Source organism: Danio rerio, chromosome 17 (assembly GCF_049306965.1).
Source record: "Danio rerio strain Tuebingen ecotype United States chromosome 17, GRCz12tu, whole genome shotgun sequence".
Classification (NCBI taxonomy): domain Eukaryota; kingdom Metazoa; phylum Chordata; class Actinopteri; order Cypriniformes; family Danionidae; genus Danio; species Danio rerio.
Genome location: NC_133192.1, coordinates 55,038,269 through 55,055,000, shown reverse-complemented (window position 1 = coordinate 55,055,000; position 16,732 = coordinate 55,038,269). Strand labels below are relative to the sequence as shown.

Sequence of the window (16,732 nt, the reverse complement as noted above, 5' to 3'; positions counted from 1 at the left end):
GATTAGTTTCATGTTAAACATCATGCAAATGTGCGCGTCTGGTGTGTGATAGTTTAAACTGTCATGTGCGCGCCGTGTCGTGGCACTTCTGGTGTGCGACCTGCTTGACTGTTTGTTAAACGTCATGTAGGATTTTACTTGTTGCATTAGTCCGAGTCACGTCTGGATTGTCAAGACATATTCCCTCATCAAGTCGATAAACTCGATCTCAACATGTATGAAGGACGTAAAAACCTGCCATGTGAAAAAACGCGCCGATCTTAGTTCGAACCGCGCTGATATTTTGGTTTGAACACGAGCAGAGGTGAGCAGCTGACATCTGTAGCAGTGAAAATGAAAGTACCCACCCCCATGACGTCATTTAGCGGACCTAGTTGAAAACCAGACAGATCAGGCAGCATATTACAGAGAGTGGAGCAAAGCGCATCAAATGATTGATATTTAAAAGGGGAAAACAGAAAAATAGATTAAATATATTATTTTAATATTAGACATATCGGGTGCTTGTATTTGCTCCTGCTATACGTCCACAACTTCACACATTGGGTTAAATTAGGCTTTACAGTTTCCATGTTCAGTCCTTTACTTCCACTGTATCTTTTTAAGAAAAAGGCAGCAGCTTTACAACCAGTCATTCAATCAGAAGAGGACAAAGTCAAAGCCGAGCTGACAGCCAATCTTTCCTAGGCTCAGCAAAACTTGCAAAAATATCTCTGTATTCCTGCAAGTGCAGTATTTACACAAATATTTCTTATTCAAATCTTCAGCAACGTTATTTAACCCGTGAATTTGTTTTACATTTATTAACACCTTGTAGACCAATTTATGTATGGCATGGCCATTAAAAATACAATGTTCCTTAACCAGGTTTTTTAGGTTACTTATAAAGAGAATGTTACTTCAGTCATGTTGTTGTAATGTTTTAAGTTGACTACTTACACAATAAAAAACAATAAAAATCGAAATCGAAATTGTGAATTGGTCACACTTTATTAAAAAAATCTAGATTTTTTTTTTTGCCATATCGCCCAGCCCTACTACGAAGTGTTATTTACTTACAGCTGACCAATTAATATCTGTGAATACAGCTATAACAGGGTATATGCAGGAATTCTATCGATAATTTCAATACCTTCTTAAAACTTTTTTAAAGACGTTCTCAGAATATTTTAAGATCTCATCGCCACTTCAAGTTTTAATCAATATTAAACCTTTAAATAAGTAGAGTTGTTAATAAACAGTTGTAGTTAAATCAAGAGCACAATAGGACTGTGCAATTAATCGAAATTGAATCACAATCGTGATTTGAACCGTTGCGATTAGCTTATCGCAAGAGGCTGCGATATGAAATATGTATTATTAAATCACCCCTGCCCAGAGCAAATGTGAGACTGATATCTGTGTGTGACTAGCCAATTGAGTGAGCACGCTTTCATTTTACCCAATCAGAACTGCACAACCAAACTATGCAGAACGCCCACAATAAAATAAAATAATAATAAATACAAATAAAATAATAAATAAAAATAAAAAATTGGTAATATGGGATTAACTTGGTTTCAAAGTCACAGACACCAAACAAAAACAGGTCATTTATAAGAATTGTTACCACAGCACCTACACAACCAGTCCCTATATAAAAGCACCACAAGCGGTGATATCTTGCTAAAATATGCAATACCTTGCTGCTCGTGCCATATATTACTTATTACGGGTTTTAGTGTGTGGAAGTCTGTGCATTATGTTTTATGATGTGCAATAGTCTACTAGGTGCAATATTTGTACGTTTTTTTACTGGGTTTTAAATATTTTTAGTGCAATATCATTGTTTTTTAAATGAGTGCTGAATCACTTTACTACTTGAATTATTTTATGTGTAATTGTTTTATGTGTAATATTATTAGTTTTGGTTAATATTATTTTCATTACTTGATATATGACTTAATAGTATTAGTTACCACTGATTCTTTTAAGTGTAATATCTTATATAATAGTTTGTATACTTATGTATTGTGGCTGTTTCCTTTTATAGATTGGTTGGATTTATGTGACTTATTTCACTTACTTAATTTATTTATTTTGTCTTGTGGTTTTGTGTTTCTGTGTTTTGTGTGTTATGGCAGTCATTACATAAGCAATTTCCTGCGGGATCAATAAAGTTTTCTAAGTCTAAGTCTAAAAAAAGTCAACTGAGAGTATTGTCAGTGACACTCAATCTAATAAAGCAACAGCAAATTACAATTTCAAAGTTGTTTCAACCATGTTAGTTTGCTGAGTGCTCTGTATTTTTTATAACGTTTTTTTTTTTGTTTTGTTTTATAATAAGAAACACTCTCTAATTTGAGTTCAACTTGTTTAAAGAAAGGTAAGGTCATCAAGAAAATGAGTGTATAATGTCTGAATATTTAAAAACAAATTTGAATAGAGTAGATGAATATCATTTCAGTTCCAGCTTTTAACTAACACTCACTGCATTTTAGCAGTAAGAAGCTACAATACAGATTACTGAGCTGAAGCTTGACTACAAACTTAAATCGCAAATCGAAATCGCAATATCTGTCAATAAAATCGCAATTTGATTTTTTTCCCCAAATCGCACAGCCCTAAAGCACAACCATGCAACAGAACTCAGATAAGCTCGGAAGAAACAAATCTCGAAAGGAAAAATGATGTGTTTGTTTTCAGCGACATGCTTCAGCCACTGTTTAAACTCGTCTTTCTCCAACCAGGAGCAGGCAAACATGCATTTTATCATTTTGCCATCTGTTTCAATCTATGGTTTCACTACATGTGGAGACTGTCACATCATCTTACTGCGTTTGTCGCAAATTACGTGATATCACCTGGACGGAGTAGCTTGGATGGACGCGCCCTGGCCCGAACCAACCGCGTGGATCTAGCACACCGTTGTTAAAATTAAGAGGAAAATAAATATATTTATGCTTTTTTGCAGTCAAACACTTTGGACAACGCTTGAACAAAAATTAAGACCTTGTAAAAACACAATTAAGACTTTTTAATACCTTTTAAGGGCCTTAATTTTCTAATAATTGATTCATCAACTTTTATTACTTTAAGTCCTCGCGGACACCCTGTAAAATCAACTGCAAAACTACGCTATCTGCTAGATGATCTGTATAACAATCAATATAAATTGATGAATCCTTTACAAATTGAGCTATCCAAATCATCTGCCGAAATTATATCCGTATCGCAAAAAAAACAAATAATCTGTCAGCCAGCAATGTTTTTCAAAATCGTGCAGCACTAGTCACCATGGTTTTACTGCAGTAACACTAATGGGGACAAACTCACTGGCAGAAATATGGGATATCAGTGCTTCCCACACATAAACTTTAATCGGGCGGGCCGCCCAGGTTTATTAATTAACTAAGTGTATATTAGTTACACTTTTTTTAACTATTATTATTATCATCCTTTTACACTTTTTTGTATCTGCCTAATATAAAAAAAACATCAGCAAGCAATTAAGTAGTGGAAAATGTACTCTCCTTTGCCGGTTTCATACTGCTTGTTCTGTGTGCGCACTGTCAACGCACAAACCCACAGAAACCCGCACCTTATTGCGTCCGGCCGGGGTTTCTAACACTACAAAAATATCCAGGATTTGGTTTTGCTTTCGTTTTCTAGGCTGTCGTTAATTTTATGCGCACATTCTTGAGAGAGACACTAAATAATAAGTAAATATTTCATAAATAAACAATACATAATTCTTTAATCTAAATGACTCAGAAAAACTTTACTAAATACTCAGAGAGGACGAAATTGCATATAAGTTGGCTGCAGAATGTTTGTACACCGTTAAAAAATGGCTAATCAACTCATAATTAACTCATGTAATTATTCATTCTTTACAGGTATCGTCTGTTTTTTTCTGTCATTTATTTCTCGATTTTTATTTCATTTCTTTCAGCAGTCTTTTACTGTAACCTATTAAAAAGAAAAAGTTTTAAACAGATAATAATAAAAATAGTGTTAAAATCAAATTATGTGTTGTTTGCCGCATATAGTTCATTTTTATTTGCTGTGGGTAAAAGGTGTGTTTTAATCCAGCTACCACCACAAGTATATTTCAATCCTGTGGGAAGCACTGGATATACCAACATGTGACAACATCAGGGGCAGACCACTTTTAAATTTGGTGTGCTATTTAGCTATTCACTTTTAAACTAGTGACAATTGGGCAGTTGCGTGTATCTACAAAAAAACAACAACAACAACAATAGCCACCACACTTTCATAAATTTTAAACAAACTTGAATATTTATTGGGTTATTTTTGGTCTACAGTTCCTCATTTTTGCCTCCCTCTTCTCTAATGGGGTGCTTCTTCGACTGTCATCTTCCTGCTATCCTCAACATCAGTTTTAAGGTGGTTTTACATTGAATGCATTAGGTTCATACATCACAAGTTCACAAAGATGCTCAATAATATAGCAGGAGTGTTCATACTAGTGTACTTGCTAATTGGAATGCTCTGATCGATTGGACGAAGATCGACAATAAATCACATTTAATGACTCGATCTGTACTCGCCAATCTAGTCGATCTTATGTACTGATTGCAGGGGTTTGAATAGTTAATATTATGACTTCTCGTAATATACTTATTGCAATAAAAAGTATAGGCTTATTTTTTTTTAGTAAAAAAGTATTGGATTTTTAGGTGTGCACCTTAACTTCTTTTGCATCAAATATGCACTCCAAACTTGTTCTTGATTGAGACATGTTGAATTTTTTCACCAATTACAATGTTTCCAAATTGCATTGTTAGTCATTTTTTAAATCATTTTTTATATCTGTGCTATATATGTTATAAACATCTGTGAATTGCTACTGTGTATGAAATGTGCTATATAAATAAACTTGCCTTGCCTTATATTATTTTCTGTAAAGCTGCTTGTGGCCATGACATGTCTACACCTAAATGTTTATAAGAGATGTGTTTAAGGTAATAGATGCAGCATCCTTCATTTATTCTCTTATTCTCTCAGTTTTGGCTGCAAAAATCCTGATTTGAGCACCCCTACCTTCTAGGTAAAAATAAAAAGAGTATGTGCAAAGTACGCCAGGTAATATTAAACAGATTTTTCAGCAACTACAAATGTGACCTTGTTAATTGCAACTATGGTGATGATGATGATGATGATGATGTGTGCACCACAGTCAACACAAAACATGTCCGGAAAGCTATAGCTAGGCAGCGAATCTTCCGCTTCTGAAAGAGTCCGTCTCTGACTCACTCTCTGTTAAATTAAATCTGACTCCTGGTGCTAATCTGTGATTGAACACGTTCAATTTATATTATAATGTCTTTTCTCCAACATAAGTAAATTAATTTGATTACAAAAAAATTAAATAATCGAAATGATGCGATGGGCAATTGACAGAATGTGTGGCTTAACCCTCTCAGGCTCAAATTAATTTTTAGAAACAGGAAAAATCTGATATTTGGGGAAAATTATCATATGGGGTAGAACAATAGAATCCTGACTTTTAGAAAGACCTTCACATGCAAGGCGCTCTGGGATGTTGCAGATTTGCAACATTGGCTCAGTGTGGTAATTAGGCACTGACGACTGAATATGATATGAACAATAACTTTTTATACACAACTTTTCAAACAATGTAACAAATCGCTTTTCAGTGGCAGAACAACAACAAAAACAACATGGGATCCAATTTTGTGTGTCATCTGGTGATCAAGTGGGAAAACTGTTTGTTGCTAATGGACAACCAAGTCCTGCAGTGGTACTTCTGCGTAAAAAAAACTCATAAAATATGTATCTGGAGTCATAAGGTAGTTAATTTTTAATTGTTGCAAATCAGCAACGCCTGCCTTGAGAGGGTTAATACCAGTAACACAGACCATCACACCAAGCCTAGTATTCTATTGACCTTATTCTTCAAAGCAGAACTTTCGATTGAGTTTCCTATAAGAGAAATGACTAGGAATAATAAACGCCAGAAAACGGTCTAAAAATGCTCTACAAACAAGTGTTTGCATGACTATACAGACCAAGTAGAATAATATAATAAGAAAATATCAGTTTGCAACATCAAGCAGCAAAACAAGCTGTTTTTAACGTCTAAAATGAATGGAGGAAAATGAGACTAGAAGTCTCGAGCCAAAATGATTCAAATGGCTGCGCCTTCTCATACAAGCAGAATAAGGTGAATCATTTTCAATCGAATTACTTTATAGATGCATGAAATATACATTAGAGGAGGGGTGTCCAAACTCAGCCCTGGAGGACCAGTGTCCTGGAGAGTTTAGCTCCAACCCTAATCAAACACACCTGAACCTGGTAATCTGCTAAAAGCTCTTACTAGATATACTAGAAGCTTCCTGGCAGGTGTCTTGAAGCAAGTTGAAGATAAACTATCCCAGACACTGGCCCTCCAGGACTGAGTTTGGAAACCCCTGCATTAGAGTAATCTAATAAATATACTATATATTAGTTGCACATCCAAAAAGTGCTTTTGATAGAAACAATACAACTAGGGGGTTTTTACTATAGTAGTGAAAATACACTTATGTTGGATTCTAGAAGAGCTGTACTGGTTTCTATTGCTGGATCAAATGTGATAGTCACTTCAGTCTGTTGGTCAGAACACAGTAGGCAAGACCATACAGTCTTTTGATTAAAACGTAGTTTGTACAACTTTCAAAGTGCGTCTATTTGTTCAGATAGAAATAAACTAATATGAATAACATATTTTTTTAAATAGAATTCACATAACCATTATAGCAACTAAAGTACCAAAAAAGGAACAAATATCAATGAATATACAGTAAACAAATCGCTCCCACTAGATACGGTCGTTGGAACAGAAACACTACTGAACATGTATATCGAAGACCATATAGGAAACAAAACTTGAATGGAAAATGACCAGCCAAATCCAGCTAAAACCAGCTTGACCAGCCAGGTTTAAGCTGGATATAGCTGGTTTTGGCTGGACTCCCAGCTTGGCTAGGCTGGTCAAGCTGGTTTTAGCTGGTCATCTCCCAGCCTGACCAGCTAAGACCAGGCTGGAAATGGCTGGAAACCAGCCTGGAAGTGGCCAAAACCCCTCTAAAACCAGCCTGGTCGACCAGCTAAAACCAGCTTAGGCTGGTTTAAGCTGGATTTTTCAGCAGGGTAGGGTTGGACTCTCCTGGACACCCGCCCTCAAGGATCGAGTTTGGACACCCCTGGTCTATGCTGTCAGGCAAGTGATCAGCTAATGGATTGATAAACGCAGCTTTGAAACACTTCAGTGCCCAGGTATCCGTGTTTGCACTTGATAAACAGTGGAAAAACGATGACCTTCACGACCAATCAGTCATTTCTGTTGCGCATGTGAACACGTACAGAAACGCACTCATCAGCAATCAAATGCTAGCAGAAAAGGAATGTTTTTAAGCTTTTAGTACCAATTAGTATTGAACGACTTTTGTCAAATCTACTAGAAACATGAACCAGAAAATAATTATACTTGTACAATTAAAAAAATAAGCCCTGATATTTTTGGCGAGATCTGTTTGGTAACCAACATTCTTCAAAATACCTTCTTTGGTGTTCAGCAGAACAAAAGACATTTATACAGAATTAAAACAGCCTGATGCTGCGTTCACACAAGACGCGGCACGCGCGTCAAATGCGAGTGATTTAGATGTTAAGTCAATGCAAACGCGCGAATAGACATCCTGCGGCGCGATACACGCGAATGGCGCGGCGCGAATGACGAGAATTGCGCGGTGCGAATGGCGTGGCGCGAATTGAGCGTTTTGCGCGTTTGACACGCTTAATGCGCGTTTCGCGCGAATCACACGCGTTCGAAAATCTGAACTTCAGCGAACATTCGCGCCGCGTTAACCAATCAGGAGCTTGCTCTTGTGGGGGCGTGATTGTGACATATCGTCTGTTGTCGGTGTCCCAGGGGACATCCCCCAGCAGAGACCGACAAAAAGTTCATCAAACTGGGCTGGGCTCAGTCAGAAGCACCGCTGAAAACCTCCATCAGCCAGGTTCAGTTTCTGGAGGAGTTTATGAACTTAAAGAGCTGGATGCACCTCTGAAAGGATGTAGTGGACTCAAACACGGCTCTAAACGTATTGACGTTGTTTTACAGCCTTCATAAAGCACATTAACACTGTTATTTTCTTCACAAAATCCATGTTAGCCCTTTAGCTATGAAGCTAGAGACACGGGGCAGACGGAAGCCCTGCCCATCACGTGAATCCGCGTCTGTTCTGAAGTGAATTTGACACGCGAATGAAGCGGGGTTTGACGCGTGAATAAAGCGGGGTTTGACGCGCGAATGAAGCGAGTAACCTCAAATGTTCACGCGACTATTTACGCGTGATTTATCCGCGCGTTCTGCGTCTGGTGTGAACACAGCATAAGGGTGAGAAAATTATGGCAGATTTTTCATTTTTGGGTGAACAATTTCTTCAAGCACATAACGTCATTCTCAAACTTAAATCAGATTTTGTATGACCTGAAATTTTCCTGAAAAAGCTCTTTCCCAAAGTAACCTAAGAACCATGACAAAGAACTGCAGAAAGCACCGCTGCACGGACCCTAAAACACAATTCACTTGTCATGCTTTTTTTATGCTAGAACAGCAAATAATTCAATCTGTGTGGTAGTTCTACACTGCTGTCTAATGCGAACGTAAACAGTTGAAGGGAAAATGGATGTCTCACAATATATCACTCATAACACACACTGTTAATGACAAATCGCAAAAATAAAGATAAAGAAAAACTGCTCTTTACTGCATTACTTTAGTAGCTGAAAAGAATAAACATTTCATTCAGTCACACAGTCAATACTATTGTGGTATTTTTTTTAAATTAGAAAGTAGAGCAGCACAATAATTCGAAAAAAGATCGCGATGTCAATTCGACCCCCTAGACGATCTTAATCCAGCATTTCTATGATTCTACCAATCATATTTTCATGTTCAGGAGAGAAGCAAAGGCAGCCGCACGAGTCTTTTCATTGCTTCACATACATTGCTTAGCGACATAGACACCTCCAAATGATATTAAAAGAGTGACATATTGTATTTACAAGGTATAATTCATCTAAAAATGTCATTTAGTATTTGCGTCAGCTATTTGAGACTCTGCGGATACCATGTGATTGACAATTGTCTTCATGTGCTCAACAGAAATGACTGTGATTGGCCGAGAAGGTCATTAGTTCACCACTCTGCACGGAGTGTAAGCACAGACACACAGACATTTCAGTGGATGCTTCAGTGTCCAGGTATCTGTGTTTGCACTGGATGAACAGTGGTGAAACGATGACCTTCTCGGCCAATCACAGTCATTTCTGTTGAGCACATGAAGACAGTTGTCAATCACATGGTATCCGCAGAGTCTTAAATAGTAGACGCGCGCACGTCTATCATTAAGTAGGGCGTGCTCAACAGCACTCAAATGTTAGCGGGAAATTAATGTTTTTAAACTTTTAGCACTAAATGGTAACAAAAGACACTTGTTAACTCTACTAGAAACAAGAACCAGAAAATAATTATATTGGTAGAATTAAAAAAAAATAAGCCCTGTTATTATTGCCGTCCTGTATTTGACTGAATATTCTTTAACCTTCATGATGACAATCAATAACTGTTCCAAAACCACAGCCATTTGCTCTTAGTCAAGCAAAATCTAGCCTCTAATATATTTTAAAAAAGAGTGTTAAAGTCAAGTTAGCTCTCCATACAAACTGATTATAGTTAAAATGACACCAAGAGGAGATACTAGGGCTACCATCTGCAGGCATAAAAGTAAACAGTTCTGTTGAAAACCCCTCAAGCGGCATCGTTCTCAACCCACAATGCATGAACACAGGTGTGATGAACATCATTGAAGCACTGAGCAATGAACCCTGGGGACCATAAGGGTCCCCCTATTTTCCTGTCTATATTAAAGAACGATCTGAGTTATTTCTCATGTGGCTTTTTCCATCCTCCTTTTGAAACAGCCCATCTCCTACCTAAGCTGGTTAGGGGTTCGCTTATCTCTTTGAAACTCTCTCTCGCCCCATCCTCCTGCTTCACTTTCAGTGCTTTGGGGGAGCTGGGAGAGCTGCTGAGGGAAGGGGAAAGAGGTGTTATTCACAGAAAAACAAGCAATGCATTAGGAGTTCAATATACCAAGTATGCAACAACGGCAAAGTCCCTGAACCACCAACACAATTAGTCATTCTGAGACACAGAAGTAAGAATACAGTTAGAAAACTGATATACAAGACTTGTATTGACCATATTACATTTTCAGATTGAGTTGGGGAGATCTAACCACATTGTTACTGCCAACCTGGAGAGTAATAAAGAATTACTGTACCTTACTGAAGTAACATCTACTTAAAACTAGGGTTGTAACAATATACCGGTATGACGGTCTACCACGATTTGAACGTGCACGATTATCATACCATGAACAATTGCATATCAACGGTTTTAACTCTTAAAGACCGAGACAGCCGCCCGCGGCTAAAAATAAGTATTGCTCTTAAATGTTTAATAACTTTTGATCCGCTGATCCGATTCATACAATTCAGTGAATCAGTGCGGTTACGTCATCAAAATTTGACAACGCTGATTTGACAAAGAAAGGCTCGTCACTGTGTCTCCGGACAAACCAGACACGATACATTGATGCATTGTCCCTCCTCCATGCCCAGATTGGTTCAAACTCGCTATATCACAACCAATAAGCATAGGTTTCGCTTTTGTTTGTGGACCAAAAACGAGCTTTTTGAACAACACGGAATGAGAGATAGGCATACATTTATGCACGGCTAAATAAAACGCAAAAAAAAAGTTTTGCATGAAATAATTCTCATACTAAGTACTTTTGCATGCACAGCAGCACAGAAACATGACAAAACAGTGACACAGCAAAGACGAACTGCTGCTCTTGCTGTTTTCAAAAGACGCAAATGAAGGTGCAGCTGTTTGTCTGCATTGCAGACAACCACATCCAAATCCATATCCACAGACAACCATATCCATGCTGGCACATAAAACCTAAGGATGTTCCATATTGAATCTAGTTTCGTTATGTAACTATTTATAGTATAGTAAATATTTATATCTATTTTTTTACTGAGGATTTGCACCATGTTTATTTTGACTTTATTTGGACTTTGACACATTATTTATTATTTTCTTATTTTTTTATTTGTTCATTGTAAGTGGTGTTTTTTATAGTAACTGAAAATATATTATTTGGAAAAAGTCAAATTTGCTTCACTTTTTTATTATTTTGTAACATTTGTAACATACCGTATACCGCGAAACCGTCAAACCGTGGTATTGTTTTAGACGATTATCATACCGTAAAAAATTCATACCGTTACAACCCTACTTAAAACTGAACAGCTTTAAAAGTGAAAAGGTTTTTAAACTGAAAACTAATGATATTACTATCTATAATAAGTAAACAATAAATAAAAAAACCAATATATTCGACCATATACCAATATATAAAGGCACATGCATGTTTTTACCACTCATTCAACTTAAATTCATCTTTGTTTCTACAGGGCATTTTAAGGCTGATTTATACTTCTGTGTCAAGTGAACGCGTATGGTCTGGTGCAGCCTTCGCGCAGTCACATAGCATTAACCCTGGTTGACGCCGAAGCGCACCTCTCAAAAAATCTGACTACACGTCACAATGACGCATACCGCAAGCTCTGTGATTGGTCGGCATGAAATGGCTACTGTTTCCAACAAAATCCATACGACATCTTTGCCAATCGGAAGAGAAGAGAGTGTAGACCGCAACTCTATGTGCAAGCATCCATCTTGATGATGGATCTTGATTTCACAAGAAATGAGCAAGCATTTACAGTGGACGTCATATGCACATTTCTTACTAATGAAAAAGTCAATAAAACACTTTTTACCATGTCAAAACTCCCTCATTAAAGAGTGCAAAAAACTCTAAATGCCATCCAAAACTTTCTTTTAAGATGAGCATTATTTGCAAGCTCCTGTGAGTATGTTCAGGAAATCCATTTTTATGGCAAAAAAAAGGTTCTTTGCATTTCCTTTTAAGTGAAATAACTGCACAAAATTATTGGAGGCTGAGAAAAATGAGAAAAAAATTTTAGAAGAAAATTTCACATGGCACTCATCGATTCAGTTGTTCTTAAAGAACAGAGATTACAATTGTTACATTGTTGCTCCTTGCGCTTGGTGCGGTTCACTTTCACACGGCAAAGTTCCTACGTGTCAGGTGTGAGTAAACTCTCCTCACACCGGTAGGGAGACGTGCATTTTCCGGGAGATTATCACTCGTTTGCGGGCGTCTCTGTGCATTTGTGGGAGACTACCGAAACGTCTGTTGAATGACCTCCCGCCCTACTCACAATTCTCTCTTCATGTAGCCGTATGCCTATTACATATCCATAAAACACTGCGATATAACCGCGCTCGGATCGTTTGCTTTCTCACTACAATCGATCCAGAGTTCATTTCAATCGAGCCGAGACCCCCTCATTCAAGCGACCTCGGAGCGATTGTTTTGGCGCGGATCTGAGCGCGATTGCTGGTTTCACATATGCCAAATGAATCGCGCTAACTTCGTAAACGAGAAAGATTCCGAAACAAAAATGTAGGTGTGAAAGCACCCTAAAATGGTCACAAATTACTGTGTAATATATAAAACCTAAACCTTTGTGCAACTGTTTAACAACAGCAACTTAACTTCTGCCAAAAAAAGTATGAGTGTATATAGAAATATACAAATGCCTTGTGGTTATATGTTTAAAGGTAAATTGTAGAATCACATCAGTAATTCACATTAAAGGGGTAGTTTAACAAAGATTGTGTTATTAATGCCCTGTTACACATTTGAATTTACACATACTATTCAGTGTGTTGTTACACCAGTATTACACAACATGGATTTTGTAATTATAATATTATAATACTATGTACCAGTGTGTACATACATACGCTGAATTTACATACTTCTTCCACATCTAGTAACCGTGCAAGTTCACAGGTATTAGCGACACAATATAAAGTGGGACCAAAATAATATATACATGCATACACACACACATTAACTCCTATAAAGTATAGCTATATAGGTCCATCACAATTTTGCAATACTGCCCTATTGACAAGTCAAGCACAGAGGAAGGAAAGTTAACACTTTCTGATGCTATGCTCTTCTCTTTTTTTTACAGTTCATTATGCACTGAATGTTAAATACATTAATAATGAATACAAGAGTGTTTTGAATAATCCAATTATGAGATCTAAATATGAACATGTGCATTCAGCCAATACAAAGCCAGAGTCTTTCTGTCTCGGGGCATATTTTTAAAACAATGACTTCTGAAATCACAAGTCTTAGAAGAATAGTACAAGTCAGCCAACTTTAGCTCCCACAAAGTGCCATAACTTATATATGATTTTCATGACCATAAGAATCTTTATAACAAGAACAATGATACACATAATAATGATAATGAATTTAATATCAGTCCAACCTTCTGCTCTATGTGGCTGTAGTTCACTCTCTGCTAGTCCACAACTGGTGAATGTTTAGTTTCCATTGCAGGGGTCTCATTTATAAAACTTTGCAAACCTTCCTAAAAGCTAACAAACACCAACATCCATTTTTTTTAATGCATTAATGATTACTGCTCATAGGATGATTTAAAAAGGTTTAATCAAATGTATGCTAAAAGATTTAAGCTTTAAGCTTAAAGATTTTAGTTTTTGCTTAATTTAAAAGCTGGTACCATATTCTGTGCAAAAGCCACATTTAAAATGGGACCCCCAAGTCACCGAATTCCAGCGATACAAAATGATCCTCCACTCTTTAATCTACATTCGTGCTTTTCACAGGAGAGAGTTGTAATATTAAGATGACCTCACAGCCATCTCCTAAAAGCTGTCTTTTCCTCATACTTTCCAGCAGCAGTATGCATATAAATACAGCAGTATAGAGAACTGCAGGGAGGGAGGGAAAAAACAGTGATTGGATAAGAATGTAATCGACTCGAGCGCACACTCATTTGATATAATTTTGCATACAAAATGTGACTATTCGGTCAGAGTCTGGAGCCCGATGTGTGGTATATGCATGTCTGTTATTGTATTGGTGTTCATTTATTAATAAAAGCCTATTGAAACAGACTGTACTTCATTTGCTTTTGCTGTTTTTACAATTAAACAATAGGCTAAAAATGTGTTGTATGGTGAAATATATTTCTATAAATGAAATTACAAACACATTTTTAAAATCGGCCAATATTTTATGATAAAGTGTATTTAGTTATTAACTTAAGTTGTTAAAATTAAGAAATTTAGTAGGATACATGCAGGTAAAAGAGATATAGTGGGTAAAATAAGTACTGAACACGTCATGATTTTTTCTGGTCAATATCTTTCCAACCCTGCTGAAAAATCCAGCTTAAACCAGCCTAAGCTGGTTGGCTGGTTTTAGCTGGTTGACCAGTCTGGTTTTAGAGGGCTTTTGGCTATTTCCAGGCTGTTTTCCAGCCATTTCCAGCCTGGTCTTAGCTGGTCAGGCTGGGAGATGACCAGCTAAAACCAGCTTAACCAGCCAGGTTTAAGCTGGACACAGCTGGTTTTGGCTGGGTTCCTAGCCTGGTTAGGCTAGTCAAGCTGGTTTTAGCTGGTCATATCCCAGCCTGACCAGCTAAGACCAGGCTGGAATTTAGCCTGAAAATGGCCAAAACCCCTCTAAAACCAGGCTGGTCAACCAGCTAAAACCAGCCAACCAGTTTAGGCTGGTTTAAGCTGGATTTTTCAGCAGGGAAATAAGCTGTTGGCATCAAATTGACATATTTTGGTAGAAATAATAAAATATCTGGCAAAATAAAAAGTAATACAAGGAGAGGTTACTGAACTAATGAAATTGATTTAATACTCAGTATAAAAGGATTTTTTTTTTTTTTTTGCTTCACATGGAGTCGCATGCACTGCTCAGATGCGAGTCTTCAAATCTTGATGGTTCTGTGTGTCTCGTCTATGAACTCTGACTTTTACTTTGCATTTGCTGTGGGATTCAGGTTAGGTTATTAGCTGGGCCATTCTAGTAGCTTTATTTTCTTTTCTGAAACCACTTGAGGGTTTACTTGGCTGTGTTTGGGATCACTGACTTGCTGAAATGTCCACCCTGCTTCTATCTTCATCCATCAGGTAATGTAGGGGTTGGGACTGAAGCAGCTAATGTCGATTTACACAGAAGAGAGCGAGAGTTGCTGAATGACTACTGTGGTATTTCAGCTGCTGTCTGGGCTTTCCATGTCGTTTTACACCACCCTTTCTTCATGTATTTAATGCTTTTTCCCTTTGTCATTTCACTTCGGTAAACAAAACTTCATTTCTAAACTAATTAGTTGTGCTTTCTTTATATGAATGCATTAGTTTGGTTGTTACAGCATATTCATGCTTTCTGAGAACAATAGTGACGAGTTCAATACCTTTTTTTTTTTTACTTACACCTGAAAGTTACCCACTTACACATTGTTTGTAATTACATTGTTTTCTGTATACGTTTATTTTTATCTCCTGTGTTCAAAAAAATTAATTAAATGCTACACTGAAAAAAAATATTCAAAGATGATTCCTTAGATTTACCATATTTGTAAACAATTGATTTGGGCTGAATTTAAACAATCAAATTAAGTTGAACATTATTAAATTCAATTTTTTTTGTTTAAATTCAACACAAATAAATTGTTTGCAACAGTTTTGCATGCAACACTTTTTTCAGTGTATTAAGTTTAGAAGATTTTTACATATACACTGTGTTTTGTATGCTCCAAAAATGGAAAATGGGAGAGTGGGAATTTGCATCTTTATATCGCCCGTCTACTTTTTTTTTTCTCTTTACATTTATTTGTATAGGTATGCTTATGTATGTAGCATCTTTGCTTGGTTTGGAAATAAGTGGAATATATAAGTGATGTCATTCAAATCACTGCAGACACTTCAGACAGTAGTGCAGCGTGTTTTTTCTTGTTTCTGCCTTGTTGCTAAAAAAAAAAAAACAGTACACGCCAGTTTGATTGTAAAACATCCACCTGCCTCCTACTTCAAGTTGATCATTTATTTTTAACAGCAGATATAAAAACAGATGCAAATACAGGCTTAAGTGTGGAAATGCCGGTGTTTGTCAGTATTCATGTTGAGAAGTCAATTACAGCATGTTTAAAGGGAAAATTTGGAAACTGTTATCCATGCACGAGGTCTTAAAGTGACAGCTTTTGTTAATGTGATTATTAAACAAACAAAAAGACAATTGGAAATTGCACGTACACATGTACATACATCCATATTTTTTGAAAGGCCTGGTGTATTTGAAGAATTTAAAAATAATTTTTCTATACATTCATAATATTATATGTATTTCTGACTAGTCTGCTGTTGATGTTTTTCATTTTATTTACCCAGACCAGCTGACTGCTCTGAAAAGAAAGCCAGATAGCCAAAGCATATTAAAGTTAATGAAGTTGTTAAATTCAATTGTTGTGCTTCCCACAGGTTAGTAATATACTTGTGGTGGTAGCCAGATTGAAACGCATTTTTGTCATAGTTAACTATTTTTACACATGATGACAATGTTATACACTAGGGTTGGGTGATGTCTGCCAATTTGGCGCGCTACGTGTCTGAAGAGCAAGGAGGGATCCTGGAGTGAGAAGGGTGCGCAACTTA

General features: G+C 36.8%; 1 protein-coding gene and 1 long non-coding RNA gene across 4 annotated transcripts in view; both read right to left on the bottom strand.

Annotated features, from left to right (window-relative positions):
- scaf8 (SR-related CTD-associated factor 8) overlaps nucleotides 1-16,732 on the bottom strand; it is a 56,058-nt gene that overhangs the window by 31,890 nt on the left and 7,436 nt on the right. Inside the window, exon 3 of one of the 3 annotated variants that reach the window (XM_073926982.1) lies at nucleotides 10,015-10,109. The exons of 1 other annotated variant lie outside the window; for it this stretch is intronic. The gene's annotated coding sequence lies outside the window, so the exon portion shown is untranslated. The remainder of the gene's footprint in view (nucleotides 1-10,014; nucleotides 10,110-16,732) is intronic. One more of the 3 variants, XM_073926983.1, reaches the window with a different exon arrangement.
- LOC141378405 (uncharacterized) lies at nucleotides 3,889-8,458 on the bottom strand. Its single transcript, XR_012392970.1, has 2 exons — nucleotides 6,442-8,458; nucleotides 3,889-6,267 (listed from the first exon to the last, which is right to left on the bottom strand). It is a non-coding gene; the product is annotated as an uncharacterized lncRNA (long non-coding RNA).